Below are 18,436 nucleotides of genomic sequence, written 5' to 3'. Positions count from 1 at the left end.
TGGCAGACAAAACAAGAACATACAGGGATGTTCAGAGGACATGACATGCCAGTAAACAGAGTGGTTGGCAGAATGTTGGTTTTTCAACAAATGTTAGTCATAGCCAATGAGCCTGCTGATATTTATGGCTAAGTAGCACACTAGTTAAAATTCAAGGGAGACAAATGGAAGACTCAAGGAACCAGAGTCAAGGGTGTCCATAGTCTTCTAATGATAAGAGATTTGCTATTAACCTCCAGCACAACAACTTTAGAGTGGTTGAATTACTGAAGAATAAATAGACAAACAAAAAAGAACTGGAGTGTTTGAATATATCTTTTATATAAAATCACTCTTCATAGTTGTGTGTGTGTGTGTGTGTGTGTGTGTGTGTGTGTGTGTGTGTGTATGTGTGTGTGTGTGTGGTGTTAAAGCAGAGCATTTGATATGACTGATCCAGCCTGTTATCAAGTCTCTGTCATGGTGAAGGATGACAAGTGTGACATCTTTGGATATGTGAAATGCAAAGAAGAGACAAATGCACACATGGCCAAGGAAGTTAATATGAAATCATATAACACTTGAGCAAAACTTCAGCTGGAATGCCTTGATATAGAGAACTACACAATGAAAGCCCCAGGGTGACTCCAAAGCCAAGGGTTTGAAGTACATGCTCTCCAAATAGATGGCTTGAAGATCTCTTGTGACCTGCTTTGACATAAAGACAAACACACAGATTACTTTAAACTCTGACATACTGGCTATGTCATACTAGCTATGGCTTTTCCTCTCTAGTCCTGAAAGATGACAGGCATCCTACGTGATCTGCTTTTAACAGCTTGTCTTAGCTGTACTTTTTTCTTGCCTGGTCCTAGCTGATGTCAAAAGCTTTATGAAATTGAGAAGGCATTTCCAACCAGAGAGAGTCTGGCTTGTAATTGAATTTTCAATAAAGCCATTATTCTCTGTGCTCTGATCTTAATCTTAATTGAGGGGCTATTTTCTCAGGCTCTCTGGATGAGAACACCAGTTCTGGTAGATTCTGGGAAGTAGTCACATAACCCAGTCAGATTATTTCTCCTCAATCTTTACTCCAAACACATATTCAATGTTTAAGCTATACCGTAGGCTCCATTTACTGATCTATAGTTACACGGAATCGGGTTGTTGTTCATTTCTTTTCCTTTTGGATAAAATTGAAGGGTTTTTTTTTTTTTTAATCACCAAGCCTACCAATAAGAAAAGGTTTGCAAGTAGCTCCACACAAATAAGACAAATTGTAGCACAAATGCCCTCTTCAACTTAAAAGTCCCATACCCCTTCCTCCCCATCACACCTGACCATTTCACTTTATTCTAAATTACATAGGCATCTTGTTTGTAAAGGGCTTGGGCAGCTGGCTGAGAGTTCAGCTGGGAGGTTAGTAGAATATTCACATTTTCCAGGTCTCAAACAGGAGGTCGCATCCTTCAGCTGTGGCTCCCGGCAGAGGTCAGGTTCCTAGCAGCTAAGAGAGCAGAGCAGTCAATCTTTATGATACAGGGATATAGGGAGGATGAAGACAGAAAATAACGTGTTCCAGATAATATCGATGAGAAAACTTAGTAAACCTGTACTGGTGGGCCTGTCTAACCCTTTGCGTATGGTCTTTTAAAAGCAATTTACGCTTAAGTTTTAACGAAGTTACTAACTTTGCATATAGGTGTCATTTGTGTAGGTGGGACCTTGAAAACATTAGTTTCTGTCTTAAGCTGTTTCTCCAAAGAGCTCGCTTAGCTGACAAGAAGTGTGTCTGTCAGTTATCTTAAGCACTTAGTTTACTAACATTGAACCAATTAGCTTATGAAACAAGTTTTAAAAAGCAAAACAAAATGAGTAGAGTAGGTCCCACTCTCCCCACATTGCCTGGTTGTCTGATATAAGTATAAGGACAACACAGTCAAGAAAAAAATATCTAAAGTATTTGTCCTTGTTCACAATTTAAACTATTAACACAAATTAGTCAAGGGGTACTACCCTAAACCAAGAATATGCAAATATCTGAAGCAAACCACGGAAGTAAAAGGGCATTCTATAGGAGAAGAACATTGAATATCAACTAGCTCCTCTTTTTTTCTAATATTCCAGACTTGCTTGTGAAAGATCTGTGTCATCGGCCTATACCATCTGGCAAGGCCCCAGGATTCTCTGCCTCAACATGGAAGTCAGATGGATGAACCAGTGCAGACAAAAATTCAGAAGATAAAAGAGACTTCTGGTGAGCACAGCGCTAGTTCCCTTCCACCTGTCCATCTGGATGTATTAGTTGCACTGTTTGTTGTTGTGATGAAACATTTGGCATGGCTAGCTTAATGAAGACGAGGGTTTGTTTCTTTGGCTTATGCTTCAGAGGGATTACTCCATCATCTCAGCCAATGCTTGGTTGGCTAGATGGGATTAATCTGGCTCGTTTTTGTTTGTGGCAGCAGGCCTTGCCAACAGCTTCCTCACATCTCAGTGGATCAGGAAGTAGAGAAAATAGGTGGAAGCAAAAGTGGCCTATGAACCTTGAACCCCAATCTCAAGACCCATTTCCTCTACCCAGGACCACCTTCTAAAAGTTAACAACTTCCCATGAGCTGTAGGGATATTTCATATTCAAACCATAACATTGGTCTGCCTGCCTGCCTTCCTTCCTTCCTTCCTTCCTTCCTTCCTTCCTTCCTGTCAGAACATAGTCCAAGAATAGAGTTGTGTGAGGAGAATTCTGGGAGGTTGTGAAGAAACTCTAACAAGACAAGAGACTTGTGACCTCAGTTCCTTCAAAAACACAGACGTGTTCTTGGGACATTTTCTCTCGTGTTCCTCCCAGGTGTAGTGGATAGGCGTGCGTTTACTTCAGATTATTCATTACAACTATTGTTGTTTGTTTATACGCCTCTATGGAAAAGCATGCTTTTGCCCCATGCAGCTTGTCCTTGTGACTTTACTCTTGTGACTCTTCTTTACCCTCAGAGTACAAATTGTCAGATGCTCTGAATAAAGTAGGCAACAGCAAGAGGCTCTGTGGTCTGTTCATTGATTGGCTCCATTCTCCCAGGCCCTACTGCCTCTAGAGTGGTGACACCTTCCTTCTTTCCTTCCTTCCTCTCTCTTTTCCTTCCTTCCTTCCTTCCTTCCTTCCTTCCTTCTTTCCTTCCTTCCTTCCTGGGTGTCTGTCTTTCTTCTTTTATACTCTGTTCATCACTGGAGTCATACTAACTAGGGGCTGATGGTACACTATGAAGCATATTTTTTATTAATGGTCATATTTAGTTTAACAGCTTTCTGGTCCATACCACAAGAGATTTCTTTCACTGTAAGGGAGAGCTAAGCCACAAGCCAGCTTGGTTGGAAGAAAAGCTAGAGCGCTGCTAGCATTCCTGACCCACGGGGAGTCACACGTCCCATCTCAGTAGTCACCATTGTCTTCTTCTTGGCTAGGAGCATCACTGCACCTCACATGACTCTAGAACCCAGCTATTAGATGCTTCTGTGTAAATGAGAAAAACGAAGCTGCACACCTTGTCCTAATGAAGGTCTGTTGTGAAATCCACCCGAAAACCCAATAAGTAGCATTGATATCGGGTTGGTGACTAGCTGGGTTTCCTGAGGTGAAGCTGAGGTACTGCAACAGTATGGACAATCAAGAAGAAAACAAGTTAGGGTTTAATGTGTATTCTGGTCTTTCAGAAGCAGGATTCCCTTTTTAAAAAAGTAACAACAATAGTGCTTTATTCATTATTTATAAGGTAATTACTGCTGTTTTCATCCATCCATGTGATATTGAACCTGAGGGTTTGGGGAGAGAGAGGAGATAGGGATCTTGGATCTCCCTTTGTTATTATGGATAGTATTTTTTAGGCAGTGATTACAAGGGTGGTTCTCCAGGAATGGTACAACATAGAATTTTTATATTGCTTATAGAAATGTGTTTTTGTATAGACCACGTTCCATCACATGCACTTGGCCACATTTTCTGACATTCCATGTCAGAAGCAGGATTCTTATGAAGGAGAGAATTGAAAGGACCTTGGCCTAGTGGTATTTTAGCACTTGCTTTGAAAATGCTATGGAGTGCTGGACTGCATGGATGTCTGAAAATAGATAATGGATCCTGTGCTGTGGATTCCTCCCCAAGTTCAACCTCCCTAATGCTGTGACCCTTTAAGACAGTTCCTCATGTTGTGGTGACCCCAACCAGAATAGTATGTCATTGCTACATTATATCTGCAATTTTGCTACTGTTATGAATTATAATACAAACATCTGATATGCACGACATCTGATATGCACTCCCCCAATGGGGTTGCAACCCACAGGTTGATAGCCTCTGCTTTAAAGTTGGCACAGGATTAAATGGGTCTACTCATATTAATGCAATAAAGATTTTGACCATATGCACATTTGACAATTCCTGGAGACAGTTTTGGTTTTCACAACTGGTTGGTGGGTGGTGGCCCTGGCATCCAGTATGTAGAGGTCAGGAACATTGTTGAACAGCCTAATGCATAGGATAGCCTCTTGAAATAAGACAATGTCAGTAGAGCAAGCATGAGAATTCCTTCCCAGCCTCTTCTTTTTAACATCCCTCCTCTAGGAAATCCAATAAAGGCATCTTTTCCAAGAGTGAGTTTACCTAAGTAGGCAGGTGATTCGGGGGTGATTAGGAGATGCATATTTAGGGAATAAGTGGATTCTGCTGTGGTTATGTAAGAGCCCAGACATCAGTTTTCCCTACACTTAGCTTCCATGTTAATGTGTGAGACAGGGGGAAGGACACTGATATAAACTTGCAGAAATCCTTAGTGCATACAATGAAGACTCCTCCGAGTGTCAAGGTGACTGTCACAAGCTTTAGATAGGAAGATACACTGAAGTCTAGTTGGTTTAAGTGAAGAGGAGCCATTTTACATTTTTGCTTAGATTCAAGATGCCAGCTTTTGCTTTGGTTCTGCCCATGAATGAAGTTTGGGGGTCAGGGACAATACATTCTTTACTGGAACTGAACACCTATATAGGATTCCAACTAAAACTTTATGGCTGAACTTAAGTGTAATAAAGTATCTGTGGAATTTCCAGTGACAGAATTAAAGATCTAATATAGCCCAAGAAAAGTCACTAGGAGTATGCAAATGAAGAAGACCACCCATGCCAGGGCCAGAGTTTGGCATGATACTTCATTGGTCCTTTGCCTTCAACCAATCTTACCTTACTTTCTGGAATCTCCTCATCCATCCTCACCCCTCTCCTCATTTTTCTTAGACACCCCTTCTCCCCTCCCTCTCTCACATTCATGGGCACATGTCTGAAGAAGACACAAAGGTGCCTTAGCATCAAGAATAGGACTATACTTGATTGATTGTATTCAGGTGGTATTTTAAGATTTGAAGAATTAAAAATCCATTACCGTACTTAATTTATGGTGGTTCTCATCCTTGAATCATTGATCTCTTTTAAAAAAAAAACAATAAAAATATATGAGTTGTCTTCCCAGGATCATAGGGCCATAAGCACCATATTTTACATATAATTTCAATAAATTCATAGATATTGATGAGAACTTTAAAGACTCCATGTTTTTAAAAATCTCTGGAAATGAATTATAGGGTTAGTAATAGCATAACCTATGTTCTGGCACATGTGTATTAACAATAGGGATGGAAACTCAAACATCTGTGGGGTCATATGAGAAGCCTAGACCCAGCAAAGATATAAGGCAACAGAATAGGAAATGTTAAGGGCCATGATGTCCTTGTGAGATCATGGTTTTTGCAAAGGCAGCTAATGCCACCTCTGCCCACCCTTTAGCATGCAGGATCACTATTGTCAGAGTTTAGATTCCTAGAGGAAGTTGACAGTCTTAATTTTACTGCATTCCCTTATTTTTACCAACTAATGCAAGCACACAGCATACTAATGGCCTTGACTCTATTACATTTTATCACTTTTTTCAAATGCACACACATATGAACACATACACACGCACATATACGCAGTCTAAAGGGCCACCCATGTCCCTGCCACCCATTTATTTAAAGAAACATTAACTCTGTTAGCTTCTATCCATCCCTCTGCCCATCCATCCCTCTTTGTACTACATACACAGTTCATTCTAGGTACAGACATCAGAACAGTTCTGACATGCTTTAGGGTATTAAGTTTGGTTTTGTTGGGTGCTGGAGGTGCATGCCTTTAATCTCAGCACTTGGGAGGCAGAGGCAGGCGGATCACTGTGAGTTCAAAGCCAGCCTAGTCTATAAAAGTGAGTCCAGGACAGTCAAGGCTATACAGAGAAGCCCAGTCTCGAAAAACAAAAACAAAAACAAAAACAAACAAAAAAAGTTTGCTTTTCTATTTGACATCTTATTTGTATGTTTTGTGCATGCACACTTACATTTTTTTATATGTGAGTGTACAGAGTGTGTGTCATATATGCACGTGTGCGTGTGTGTGTGTGTGTGTGTGTGTGTGTGTGTGTATGTGTGTACAGAGGCCAAAGGACAACATTGGGTATACTCTTCTATCATCTCTTTTTCTTTTGAAGCAGTTTTTGTTTCCTAGAACCTAGAGCTAGCTTAGCTGCCAGCAAGCCCCAGAGCAATACTCCTGCTTTTGCCCCTAGGGTTATTTGTGTACACAAAGCCACATCCATTCTGTTATTGTTGGTTGGTTGGTTGGTTGGTTGGTAGGTTGGTTGGTTGGATGGTTAGTTGGTTGGTTGGTTGGTTGGTTGGTTGGTTGGTTGGATGGTTGGTTGGTTGGTTGGATGGATGGTTGGTTGGTTGGTTGGTTGGTTGGATGGTTGGTTGGTTGGATGGTTGGATGGTTGGTTGGTTGGTTGGTTGGATGGATGGTTGGTTGGTTGGATGGATGGTTGGTTGGTTGGTTGGTTGGTTGGTTGGTTGGTTGGATGGTTGGTTGGTTGGTTGGTTGGTTGGTTGGATGGTTGGTTGGTTGATTGGATGGTCTTGCATGAATAATAGGAATGTGAATCTAGGTCCTCATACTTATGTAGAAACTGCTTTCTCCAGTCCCGTCTTAAGTGAAGCTTCCATATCTGGACTTACATATTTTGGTGTATGTGATGATTAATCAGAAATGCCACCCAGCATATTGCTAGAAGAATATTTATGTTTGGTGATGATATGTAGAATTGTTATAGGATAGACATGACAAAGGTAAGGGTGGAAATGATGTGTGAATTCAAAGTCTATCCCAGGTACTTAATTTTAAATAAAGTTTTATAGTTAAAATAGTATCTTTTGCATGGGCACAATTGCTAAATGGAAGGAGGACTGTGGGACTAGAGCCATGACTAGAGAATAGTGTGTGTAGATTAAGAGGACACAGAGGCATGGAAATCAGACAGACAAGATTTTACTATGTGACAGTTATTTTTTCTGATTAAGTTGGAGGAAAACAAAATGTTCATTAAGTAGTAAAAGATATACACAGAAGGAAAATATGTATACCCATATACTGATGTTGTTGCTATTTTCATGCATTGTGCTACACTGAACATTAAGTACTTTAGTGCATTATAGTTAATATTTTAGAAAGAAAAATCAAACTGTAGGGCAGTCATAGATGAGGAAATTGAAGTTTTAAAGGACTTTATATCTCAGAACTCTTATTGGTAGTAAAGCCAGAACTAAGGCATGAACTCTTGCCTTTCTTAGTTCAAGCACTTTCTTCTAATCGTAATTATACTATTTATCACCTAAAGTCTAATTTTGTTTTCAAATTGGAAACAGGATTTTTAGTGACAGGACATGACTGAGACCTATGCAGAATGTACAGAGTCCTGTGCAAAGTACAAATTCAGAAATAATTTATAATTTGAAAGTGTCAAAGGAAAGCAGTATCTAAATTGTGGTGTTCTTCTGTATTTGGGCCTTTAGTAACTAAACAAGACAGATGCCCATAGAAGCCATACTTGGCTATGCTACTGCATATGGACTGAGGCCCATCAAGTGTTAGACAAAAAGAAGAGAATTCTGGGTGAGACCGCAAGATGGTAGTCCCACCATCTTATCTAGTGAGCTGGAACTATAAACTTATATAGGATGAGCACTTTATCATACTGTATGCCAAATAGATTATATAGGTAAAAAGCATGTTAGGCTTAGTGGTTGGTGGGCACTCAATCTTTCTGAACTTGTGTTTTAAAAAAAGTATTTGGGTCTTTTCCTATACCAGTTCTAGCTCCCAAATAACAACATGGGGACATATTGCATTTATTTATAATATTCAAAACACTATAGCTGGGCAGATAGTCATCTATTCTAACCCAGCTATGCTAGTCTGGACTATTTCCCAGCCATGGGCCCAGTTACTTGCCATCTGGTCTTGCCGTGGCTGCTCCTGCTCCATCTTTATCCTCATGGCAACTCCCTTATGGTGACTTCTCATGGTTCCTGTAGACCTCTCCCAGGCAACCTTCCTCTCCTCTCTCTCCTCCACCTGGGATTCCCTCACTGGGATTGGAAATTGTGCCTCAACTCTCCTCTCCTGCTCAGCTATTGGCTGTTCAGCTCTTCATTAACCAATCAGAGATGATGAAGAACAAGTTTTACACAACATTGAGACAGGAGATTCTTCATAGAAATGACAATGCTCATGGCCAGGCTGCAACTATATCTCTGCACATAGAAATCAGCATCTGAATTTATAGTGCACAAAACCATCCCCCCAACAAAACTGCTGGATCAAGTTCTCCAATTAACCATCACTCCAATATTGGTGCAAGAGATTCACGACAGGATCCGTTCTCAACATCACTGTCAAGATTCTCCTGTCCATGTGAAGGAAAGTAGATAATTCTCCCTTCTCCACATCAGTCCTACAACTCAGTCCTCTGAGCAGATTGACTGTTGTGAGCCTTCTTATGTGATTCTGTTCCCAGAAGAAACTGGTCATCTATAACATATGCATATGCACCTACATCATGCACACACCCTCAATTACTGACCTGCTTTCAGATATCAAAATCTGCCATGCAGAATAAATTCAAGGATAGGTGGGAAGCCTGTAAGTCTTTGTACCATATGTGCAAAGGTGAGCACAGTTCTCCTGGGGTACCGCGGTGAAGCTGTCAAGTTTGGGCCCAAACTGCTTCTCTCTACTTCCCCCATCTTCTCATGGGTTCCTGCTTTTTCTTGGCACAAGCTGTAGAGGCCCTGATTTGAGCTGTGTCGTCCCTTACTCCCTTCATAGTAGCCCATTTCCTATCAAGCATAGACCTGGAATTTTTTTTTTCAAACTTCAACCAGTCTTAGAAGACTTTCCTCTTTTCCTGAGTTCTATACCTGTGTGATTGGCAGAAGAAAATGAAATTGAACTAAAGCTAGTACCTAACAGTAACCTGATGGGGTGCTTTACATGGCAATGCTCTTGGTCTGGCCTAAGTAGGAACTGAGCACTGTGTAGACCAAATTTCTGGGTAAAGGATATTACACAGACTCTTCCAACTGCCTTGACTTCCATGCTGACAATGTCATTTATTGTTCAGTAAATGGGGAGTCCTTTCTGTGACATGAGCACAAAAAATGAGGGATAATAGTACTTATTCTCAGCTGTGTCAAAATTTAAGTGATATTTTGCTTATTGAATATTAATGTAGGAAAAGTTAATGATGGTAGGCATAAAATAAAACTGAAACTCATATGATGCAAATGTATTCATTGCTGAATGCTTTCCTGAGGAAAACTAGACTTTGATGGTAATGGTTATAGGCATATATCCACATGTATGTATTTACATGTGCACACACCATATGTGCATATATATATATATATACATATGCATAAACATGGGTATCTGAAGGATTTATATGAAAGTAGACAGTGCCCTGTGTAGTCTGACCCTGCCCACCTCTGCAGCCTCATGTGTCCCCTCCCCTTTGCACTCTGTGACACCATCCACACTGGTTCTCTCAGTTCTTTGATACACTTCAGTCTCTCTCCTGAACGTCACAAAGCCAGGGAGCTTTGTGTGTGTTATTCTTTCTGCCTGCCTGGTTCTCCATCCCTCTTTTCATGGAGCAGTTCCCTGGGTCTCAGCTTAAGGGTCACCCTCCTTAGGAAGCCTATGTCAGACCACTGCTCCTAGCATTCCCACCTGCTGAGCCTGGCTGGGTTTTCTTCTATTCTATTCATTCCTCTCTGGTACACAGCCTAAGAAGTGATAACCTACCCGTCTGTGTGTTCACATCGTTAACTTCTGTTTCCTCTCAAGTTCAAGTTCAGAGAGAGCTGGTTAGTGATCTTTCCACCACCAAGATCTAGAAACCAGTGTGTGTGTGTGTGTGTGTGTGTGTGTGTGTGTGTGTGTGTGTGTGTGTGTAAGTGGCTCAGGGCACTTGCTGATTCAATGCAGGGCTTATTGTCAATTTGTATTTGTTTCTTGTGCGTTTCAAAGCACCATGTTTGTGTGAAGCTATTGCAATGAAAAGGGATCTTAAATACCTTTTCTTTCTGTTGGAGGTGCCAGCTGTCCTCTGCAGAGCCTGCTGCTTTGGGGTCTGACTCCTCTGGCTGTGACAGTTCTAGGCTCATTTATTCCATAGAACATGGTTAGGCAGCATTGTCTGAAAATGACCCCAGTCTCAGTGGGAGATGTCCTTCCCTTCCCATCATCTTTGAGTTGTTCACCATAAAGCAGGTGGTTTGGAGGCCAGCTGTTCTCTCTCTGTCTGCCCTCAGGGTGTAGCTCTGTGGGTTTTATGACTAATAAATGACTCTGACAAAGCAACCTGCCAGGCATCTCTTGCCAGCTAATGACAAGTCAGTAGGATCTTACTGAATAGAAATCCTGCTGCCCTTGCTGAGGATAGGGCTCTTGGCATGACTCCCTCCCAGTTCCGTCCGCTCTGCTCACCTATGTTCAAGAGAAGAAGAATCAAGGTGGTGCGTCCTGTCCAGTCAAAGCTGAGCTCTTCCAGACATTACTGGGTGACTTCATGTTTTCAACTTGAGATGCAGGTTTTTGTTCCTTTGGACAAAATGACAGCATAGATGCAATAGTTTTGGAGTGCCATGAGAGTAATTTCTCCATATGGTACCTTTGGTAGTATTTTTTTTTTTTAACTTCTGTGCACTAGTTTTGCACAGAAGTTTAAGGATCTTGTCAGTCTGCAAACATTTTACCAGCCTCCACAATATTCACCTACACATCGCAATGTTACAACGGTAATTTTCATTTTAAATCCTCTTCAGAGTGCCTGGGGAACAAGTAAATGCGGATGATACATCAGAAAAGAAGGAGCCCCGCCCCCTCCCCACCCACCCCCCCCCCTCGACAATGAGCCATCCAAGGTCCAAGGAATATGCTTGTTATTTGGATGCTGACTTCCACAGGCCAGTTGATCTTTTCCCTAGCTACGAACCCACTTGAAAAGACACTGCTATAGCACAAAGCCTCATTTCCCTGTGTCTCCAGGCACAGTAGCAAGGTTGTCATTATTTCCATGATGCTCGGAGACTTCAGAGATGGTCAGAGCTATGGGGAACCCACAGCAGGTAAGCTGAGTTTAGCTGGGACTGAGATGAAAAGCTGATTATCCAGCTGAGGGCAAATGAGGAGGCAGCTTCTTGGAGATTAGATGGTCCACCAGTGTCCTACATTTCAGAGGGACGTGGTCATTGGTTTTATGATTAATACCCCTCATGGATGGCGTTTCCCCCCATACTTAGTTATCTGGGGATTGAAATAAATTCAAAATCAATCTTGCAGAATGCTTCATGTCTTTGTCTTTCCTAGTCAGTGATAGATATAGAAACAGGTTGAGATTGACTGAGCAAGTTGAGCTGGACCACAGTACCACAGTCAGTGGGCTAAAATGTTCAGCTCTTTCTAGAATGATTTGTTATGCTATCATTCCCAACAAAGGAAATGAGCAAATCTATTTTTTTTTCTAGAAAAGCTCTTTGGTGCTGTTCCAATTCCTCTTTCGACCTCTCAGCATCCTCTGCCAGAACCTCATCATTCCAGCTGCTCTCTTATGTCACTCACTTCCCTGACAATCCTTGCTTCTGATTGGTTGCAACTGCAAAGGTGGGACCCAGAAACCACAGAGGGTGTTACCAGTTACTTGCTATCTCTGCCTTCCCCTGCTGGGTTTGGAGTCCTTTCCAAAAAGCATGTCAATGTTCATGTTCTTCAATGTATATCTTATTTATCTGTTTTTTTTTTTTTTTAACTGATGGCTCCTTCTAAGTCACACCTGGTAGTCACCTATCCTCCTCAGGGAAAAAATGATTCAACAGTGTGCAAAGTAGGTCACATATAATAACACACAAGGACTTGTGAGGGATACAGTGGCAAACTGTAGACTGTAGACAAGCTGTGTTCTTGTGGGAGGAAGATTGTTTGCTCTTTTGAGAGTATGCAGTGTGTCCTGTGGATGCCTGCTGTTGAAGTAATAAACGGGCATACATGGAGGATACAAATAGACTGCAGCCATTACTGAGGATGATGGGCAATATGATACAGAACTGGACATTTACAAGGGGAAGGCTTTCCAGAGAAAATGGCATTTGAGTAAATGTCAGGTCCCCGCCCATGGGAAAAATTGAATCAGGGTTCACCTGAAAGAGGGAGTGGGGATTGAAAAGTAGGATACAGAGATGCAAGAAATAACAAATCAAGTCAGGAAATTTCTGATCAAGATTCACTTGAATGTCCTACTAGTAAGAATATATATAGAGCAAGGTCAGTAGGATCTGTTCTAATCTTCACTCACCCTAGCCCCCAGGCAAGAATACAATAGCCTGAGTAGTTCCCTGTAAGAACTTCCTTGATCCTCTGGGTGGTTCCAAGTTGGGACTTCCTTACTTCTTTCAAAGGTAAACAGTCCAAGGATAGCCTAGAACACAAGACCTCGTGAAGTAAAGATCAGCAACTCGAAGGTCACAGCATACAGCCTAAGCACGGGATTTCTGACATGGCAGAATTTGGCATGGGTTCCCACAAAGTGACTTAGCCTATTCAACTTATTCTCAAAAAGAGAACTCTTGGCAGCTGAATAACTATGTCCTTGGGTTTCTTTGCTGTAGAGGGGCTGGAGACTGAGCTCAGCAGTTAAGAGTACTTGCTGATTTTCCAGATGACCTGTGAATTCCAATCCCAGTATTCTTGTCAGATGGTTCACAATTACCTCCAATCCAGCTCCAGGGGCTCTGGTGCCCTCTTCTGGCCTCTTTGGGTACCCTCACACACATGCCATATAATACACATGTACATAAATAAAAATTAATTTCAACATTGCCACATAAACGAGAGTAGTAATGCTGAGAAACTTTGATAACATCTTGGGTCACGTCTGAGTATAAAACCTGTCTTAAGATTTTTATTCTCGGGAGACCTGGTGGCACTCAGAGGAAGGACAGCAGGCTACCAAGAAGACACTTGATACCCTGTGAGCATATACAGGGGGAGGAAATCCCCCTCAGGAACAGTCATAGGGGAGGGGAATAAGGGGAAAATGGGAGGGAGGGAAGAATGGGAGGATACAAGGGATGGGATAAACATTGAGATGTAACAAGAATAAATTAATAAAAAATTTAAAAAAAAAGATTTTTACTCTCTCCTTGTAGAAAGAAAATGGTTATTTTTCCCAAGTGGAATTAACCCACTGTGACCTGTGGACCACAGTTTCATTTGCTGTTGGTGGTAATAAAGGGCTCACCAGGGAATTGGACATTGTAGATTTTTCTCTCCCTTTCTTCTAGTATTTTTTAATTTATTCTTTTATGTGGAAGATTGTTTTGCCTGCATGTATGTATGCGTACATGTGTATGCAGTGCCTGTAGGGCATTGAAACCCCTGGAACTGGAGTTGTGTGTGGACTGTGCTGGGAACTGAACCTTGATCCTCTGCAAGAGCATTGAATGATCTTAACTTATGAGTCCTCTCTCGAGCCGTTTCCTCTAAGAGCTTTTACCTCTGATATTTTGTCATAGTAACAGAAGCTAATAAACCTCCTTCTCCCACCTTCCTAGGTAAGAACACTTGTGGCCTTGATTAAAGATCAGAATAAGGTTTAGAAATATCTATAGAATTTTGTTGAAACAATACCAGGTGAAGACTTTGGGTTATTAGATCTATTTTTTATTTTCTTCCTAGTACTAAATTCTCATAGCCAAGAAACTATTTTGTCAGAGTACTTTAAGAAATTCCTACATAAATTAGCAACCAGCTGGAGCCAAGCCCTGGAAAAATGTTCTTCCTTCCCATGACTACTATGTCACAGCCCCTTCTATGAGCAAAGCTGCCTTGCAAACAGTCCTAATGCATTCAGAGGGGATGCTCAGGTAGTGGAGGTGCACTGAACATTGCAGTTTGAAGGAGTTGGTCATAGAGGAACTAGGTCCCTATAGGATACTTTTCAGGGAATAAGAAAATACTTTCAGGGGGTGTTAATGCATGTTATTCTTCTATTGTGATAATTACAGAGAGGTATTGATTTAGTATGAACTCTACTTAGACAATTACTTAACCTCCAGAAGCCTAAATTTCCACATCTGTCTGTGGAATTCACTTTGAATAGATGTGTGAATTGAAGAAGAGTATGAATCTGTCTATCTATATATCTGTCTGTTATCCATCTATCTATGTATCTATTGGCATTTAACTAATGTTTTAAGAGTAAATCAGATTTCTCACAAGTTATTTATAGAAAAATGTTCGAAGGAAAAATCATTTTATACCTTCTTAGATATTTTTGTGCTTTTTATCATGTTATACTACTCGGGATAGAGTTCTGTTTTTGAGTGCCAGATGGTGGATTTGTATTTATGTGGGAGTGGATTAAAGGCAGTGCCCTTTCCTGCCCACCTACTTGGAAGAGATCCGCAAATCACATACCACATCTCAATGTCATTAAACCTCTAATCGGCTTATGAAAGGTTTTCTGGTTTGAGCTGCAATCATCAGTGGTTAGGCCTTTATCTGGAACGCAACAGAGTCTCTGGGTATCAAAGTCTGTACTGAGTTACCAACACTGCAACAATGCCACAAAGAGCTTCAACTATGCAAGAGTCACACAGCAGGCTTGATGCTTTGCAGGACCCAGCCTCCTTGATAACTTGACTCAGTACTCTTTTTCTGCATCACTGAAGCCGAAACATTTTTCTGTTTAAACCGATTTAGCTTTTGAGTCATTTAGAAGTAAGAGCAGTTTATAGGGAGCAGGAAGGTTGGGCAGTGACCGGCTAGAGAATTAACATAAAGGTTTAAGAGTGGGTTATGAGACAGTGTGGTGGCACACGCCTGTAATCCCGGCCCTCAGGGAGGCAGAGGCAGATAGCTAGCTGCCTGTTTGAGGCCAGCCTGGTCTACAAAGCCAGTCCAGGCCAGCCGAGGCTACACAAAGAAACCCAATCTCTAAAAAGAAACCAACAACAACAAAAAGAATGGGTTATGTTTGGTTTCCTTTCTTTTCTTTCTTTCTTTTTTCTTTTCTTTCTTTTTTGCCAATTTTACACTATTAAAGAGAAATCAGCAAGAGGCACTGAGAAGGCTTCAGGGAACTGGTCTCTAAAGCTGGGAACCTTGGGAAAGCTGAGGCCACCAGTTCCCCTCCCCCCATCACTTCTAGCCAGTCCCGAGCGTGCGCCCTGGGAGGCAGCCAGCAGGCAGCCAGCAAGCCGTCACCGAGGACAGGTTGTCACCTTCTCCGTTCATCTAAAGACTGCCCTGTTCGACCCAAAAGCCAGTCCCCTACCAAGTAGTGACGGTTCAACAATCAGCTATTACTACGCTTGGTCAGTTAATTTGGCGCTGCGGCTTTCTGCCCGCCTTCCCACCCTCTGGCTCCGCAGCCGCTGCACATTTCCATTGGTCAGGGTGGCTGTCTATCAGTCCATTGCACACCTCCCCCAAACAGCCTGTCAGACAGGCGCGTGCTAGCGAGGCGGAGCTTGCGGCTAGGGGCGGGGCCTCGGCGGTGGAAGGTGCAGTGGCCGCTTCACAGCCCAGGCTCTGGAAGAGGGCGCGGAGGCATCCTGGCAGCAGCTGCCACGGCTGCTGCACCTGGTCAGGTAAAAGAGTCTTCCTGGCCATCTGTCCCACCTCTTCTTCCCAACCAAAGCCTGTCTGCCTGCTCCGCCCCTTTGGCTTTGGGTTTCTGGTCAGAGCTGCTAAGCCTCCGACCTTAGCTTCCTCTGTCTTGAGTTGGTTTCTCCCGCTCCACAGCCAGGCTGTGGGTGCTAGGAAGTGCGTTGGTGGCCCCTAGAATCACCTGAACGCCCCTCTCTACAGAACTCATGGAACTCCTTTCTTGTCGTTAACTCTCTCGGGGCCGTAGCCTTCTTGACTTGTCAGTGCAGTCTCATTTCAGCTTGGCACAGGAAAGCTGGGAGGGCTGGAGGACCAAAGAAGGAAGGATGCAGGCTTTTTCTCCCCCTTTCTTTAATGGTGCAATTGCACCGCATTGAAGTTGGATTGAGAATAGAAGCTGCTTGCTTTTTATCTTGGCAATGACGAGGATATCTGTTGCTGTGCTGTGCTTGTATTTATAGGTGACATTCACCATCACCGTTTTCTTCTGTCATCATTTTGTCATCATCACAACCATCATCAACGTGATCTCTTCCTCCATCAGACCTCTCTAGTTCTCCAAAGGCTGATTCTGTTCCTTTATGTAAGTGTTGGACACCCCTCCTTCAAATAACAGGCAATGCCCTTGTCTCCAGAGGCCACAACCAGGCCTTCTTTTAACTCAAGGGCAATTAGCTGAGAACTGTGTGTGTATGTGTGTGTGTGTGTGTGTGTGTGTGTGTGTGTGTGTGTGTGTGTACACACGTACGCACACGTTGTGGGAAGGCAATATTCCCACATGCAACTGAGATTTCCAAAGGAAGCTTTTTTGTATTAATCATCATCATTTCTGCTTACTAACTCCTAGAGAGTTTGATGTTTGAACTGACACAGTCCTGTTGGGCTGAATGCCAAGTCTGGGATCTGTAGTACAGTACCATGTCATGCAAGTCATACCCATCACGAGGGGAATGCCCAGATCCAAGCCTTTCAGAGACCAGGTCAAGCAGCAAAGCATCTGCTTTATTCCACAGTGGCTCCAGTTGTACCAAAGCTTGTTTAGTATTCATGTTTGCAGGTGGGGTATGTGTCATCATGGGGGAATCAGGGAGAGAGAGTGGAGAGGGAGGGAGGGAGAGAGAGAGGGAGGGATGGAGGGAGAGAGAGAGAGAGAGAGAGAGAGAGAGAGAGAGAGAGAGAGAGAAAGAGAGAGAAGAAGAAGAAGAAGAAGAAGAAGAAGAAGAAGAAGAAGAAGAGAAGGAATTAATTTCTATTGTGTACACCAAAAGGCATTTTCTAAGTATACCTCTGAGACTCAACGACCATTGCTTAGCTCTTTCCAGGGTTGCTGTAAGGTCTATTAGACCTCTGACTTATTAGCCCTCTTTTAGGAGGAAAGCATTAAAACTATGAATCAAATACCAGATTACCCCTCATCATAGTATCATTGGTTTAGAGTAGCCCAAAGCTCCTGATTCTCCTCGGTCAGAGACACCAGAACAGCAATCTTTCTTTCTCTCAAGGATAAGCAATCTAGTCACAGCACCTACAAATGGCAGGCTCTAGGCATACTACAGGCACTAATGGGTAGCAGCCCACTTGGAGAGAAACAGTGGCTAATAGTCAACAATGGATCATAATGGGTAAACTCATAAACCCATCGGGCATAGGTTCAAATCCTGGACCAGCCATGTATTAGTTGAGTGATTTTGGTAACTCATCTTTTTTTTTTTTTTACTTAATTTCTCATCTGAGAAATGCAAGTAGTCTTACCTCTCCGTTCATAAGGCAATTGTAGAAGTAACTGAAATAATATAGTATAAAATATTTAGTAGTTCCTGGCAGATAGCATATGGTGGAATTAACGATCAGCGCTGTTAGTAATACTAGCCAACAAGAATAACGAAGGTGCCCAAAAGCGTGTCTTCTCCCCCAGGTCTCTGTTTGTTTTAGATCTCAGTAATGATGTTAATAAGCGATGGTCATCTTCAGACTCCCAGTAGGGACCTGCCTCTTAGCAGCATCCCACTGGTGGAAGCTGAGTCTAAGCAGCCACGTCTGCTCCAGCTTGTGCAAATGCTTAGCGAGCTCTCAGTAAAGATGCATTAAAGATGAAGCTTTAGACTTCTCTCTGGGCTTTGGGTCTGTCCTAGGCTGTTCTTTTCTCACTGGCTGTGTTCACCACACTAACTTGATAAATTGTGCTTTCTGCAGAATCATTAGTACATGCATTGGCTTCTGCCCAGGGGAAGTCAAACAGCTTTTCTTCAAATGTCTGTGGGAACTGAAGCGACTCTAAATCACCACCCTGGTGTAACTTACTGTGTAACAGCGTTATTCTTTTCTAAGAATACAAACTAGACAGAGTCACTGAACTATGTGGTTCATGTCTCTTATT

General features: G+C 42.3%; 1 protein-coding gene and 1 long non-coding RNA gene across 4 annotated transcripts in view; one reads left to right on the top strand and one right to left on the bottom strand.

The window, feature by feature from the left end:
* Positions 1-582: 582 nt before the first annotated feature.
* Positions 583-10,720, bottom strand: LOC311594680. Its single transcript, XR_014778191.1, has 3 exons — positions 10,467-10,720; positions 1,416-1,486; positions 583-687 (listed from the first exon to the last, which is right to left on the bottom strand). It is a non-coding gene; the product is annotated as an uncharacterized lncRNA (long non-coding RNA).
* Positions 10,721-15,926: 5,206 nt separating this feature from the next.
* The window catches only part of FMN1 (formin 1), a 367,926-nt gene continuing 365,416 nt past the window's right edge, over positions 15,927-18,436 (top strand). For 2 of the 3 annotated variants that reach the window (XM_084776574.1, XM_084776572.1), the window contains exons 1-2: positions 15,927-16,040; positions 16,521-16,642. The gene's annotated coding sequence lies outside the window, so the exon portion shown is untranslated. The remainder of the gene's footprint in view (positions 16,041-16,520; positions 16,643-18,436) is intronic. The other variant, XM_084776573.1, reaches the window with a different exon arrangement.

This window comes from Acomys minous, assembly GCF_964271855.1.
Source record: "Acomys minous genome assembly, chromosome: 3".
Taxonomy (NCBI): Eukaryota; Metazoa; Chordata; class Mammalia; order Rodentia; family Muridae; genus Acomys; species Acomys minous.
This window is presented reverse-complemented; position numbering and strand designations above follow the sequence as displayed.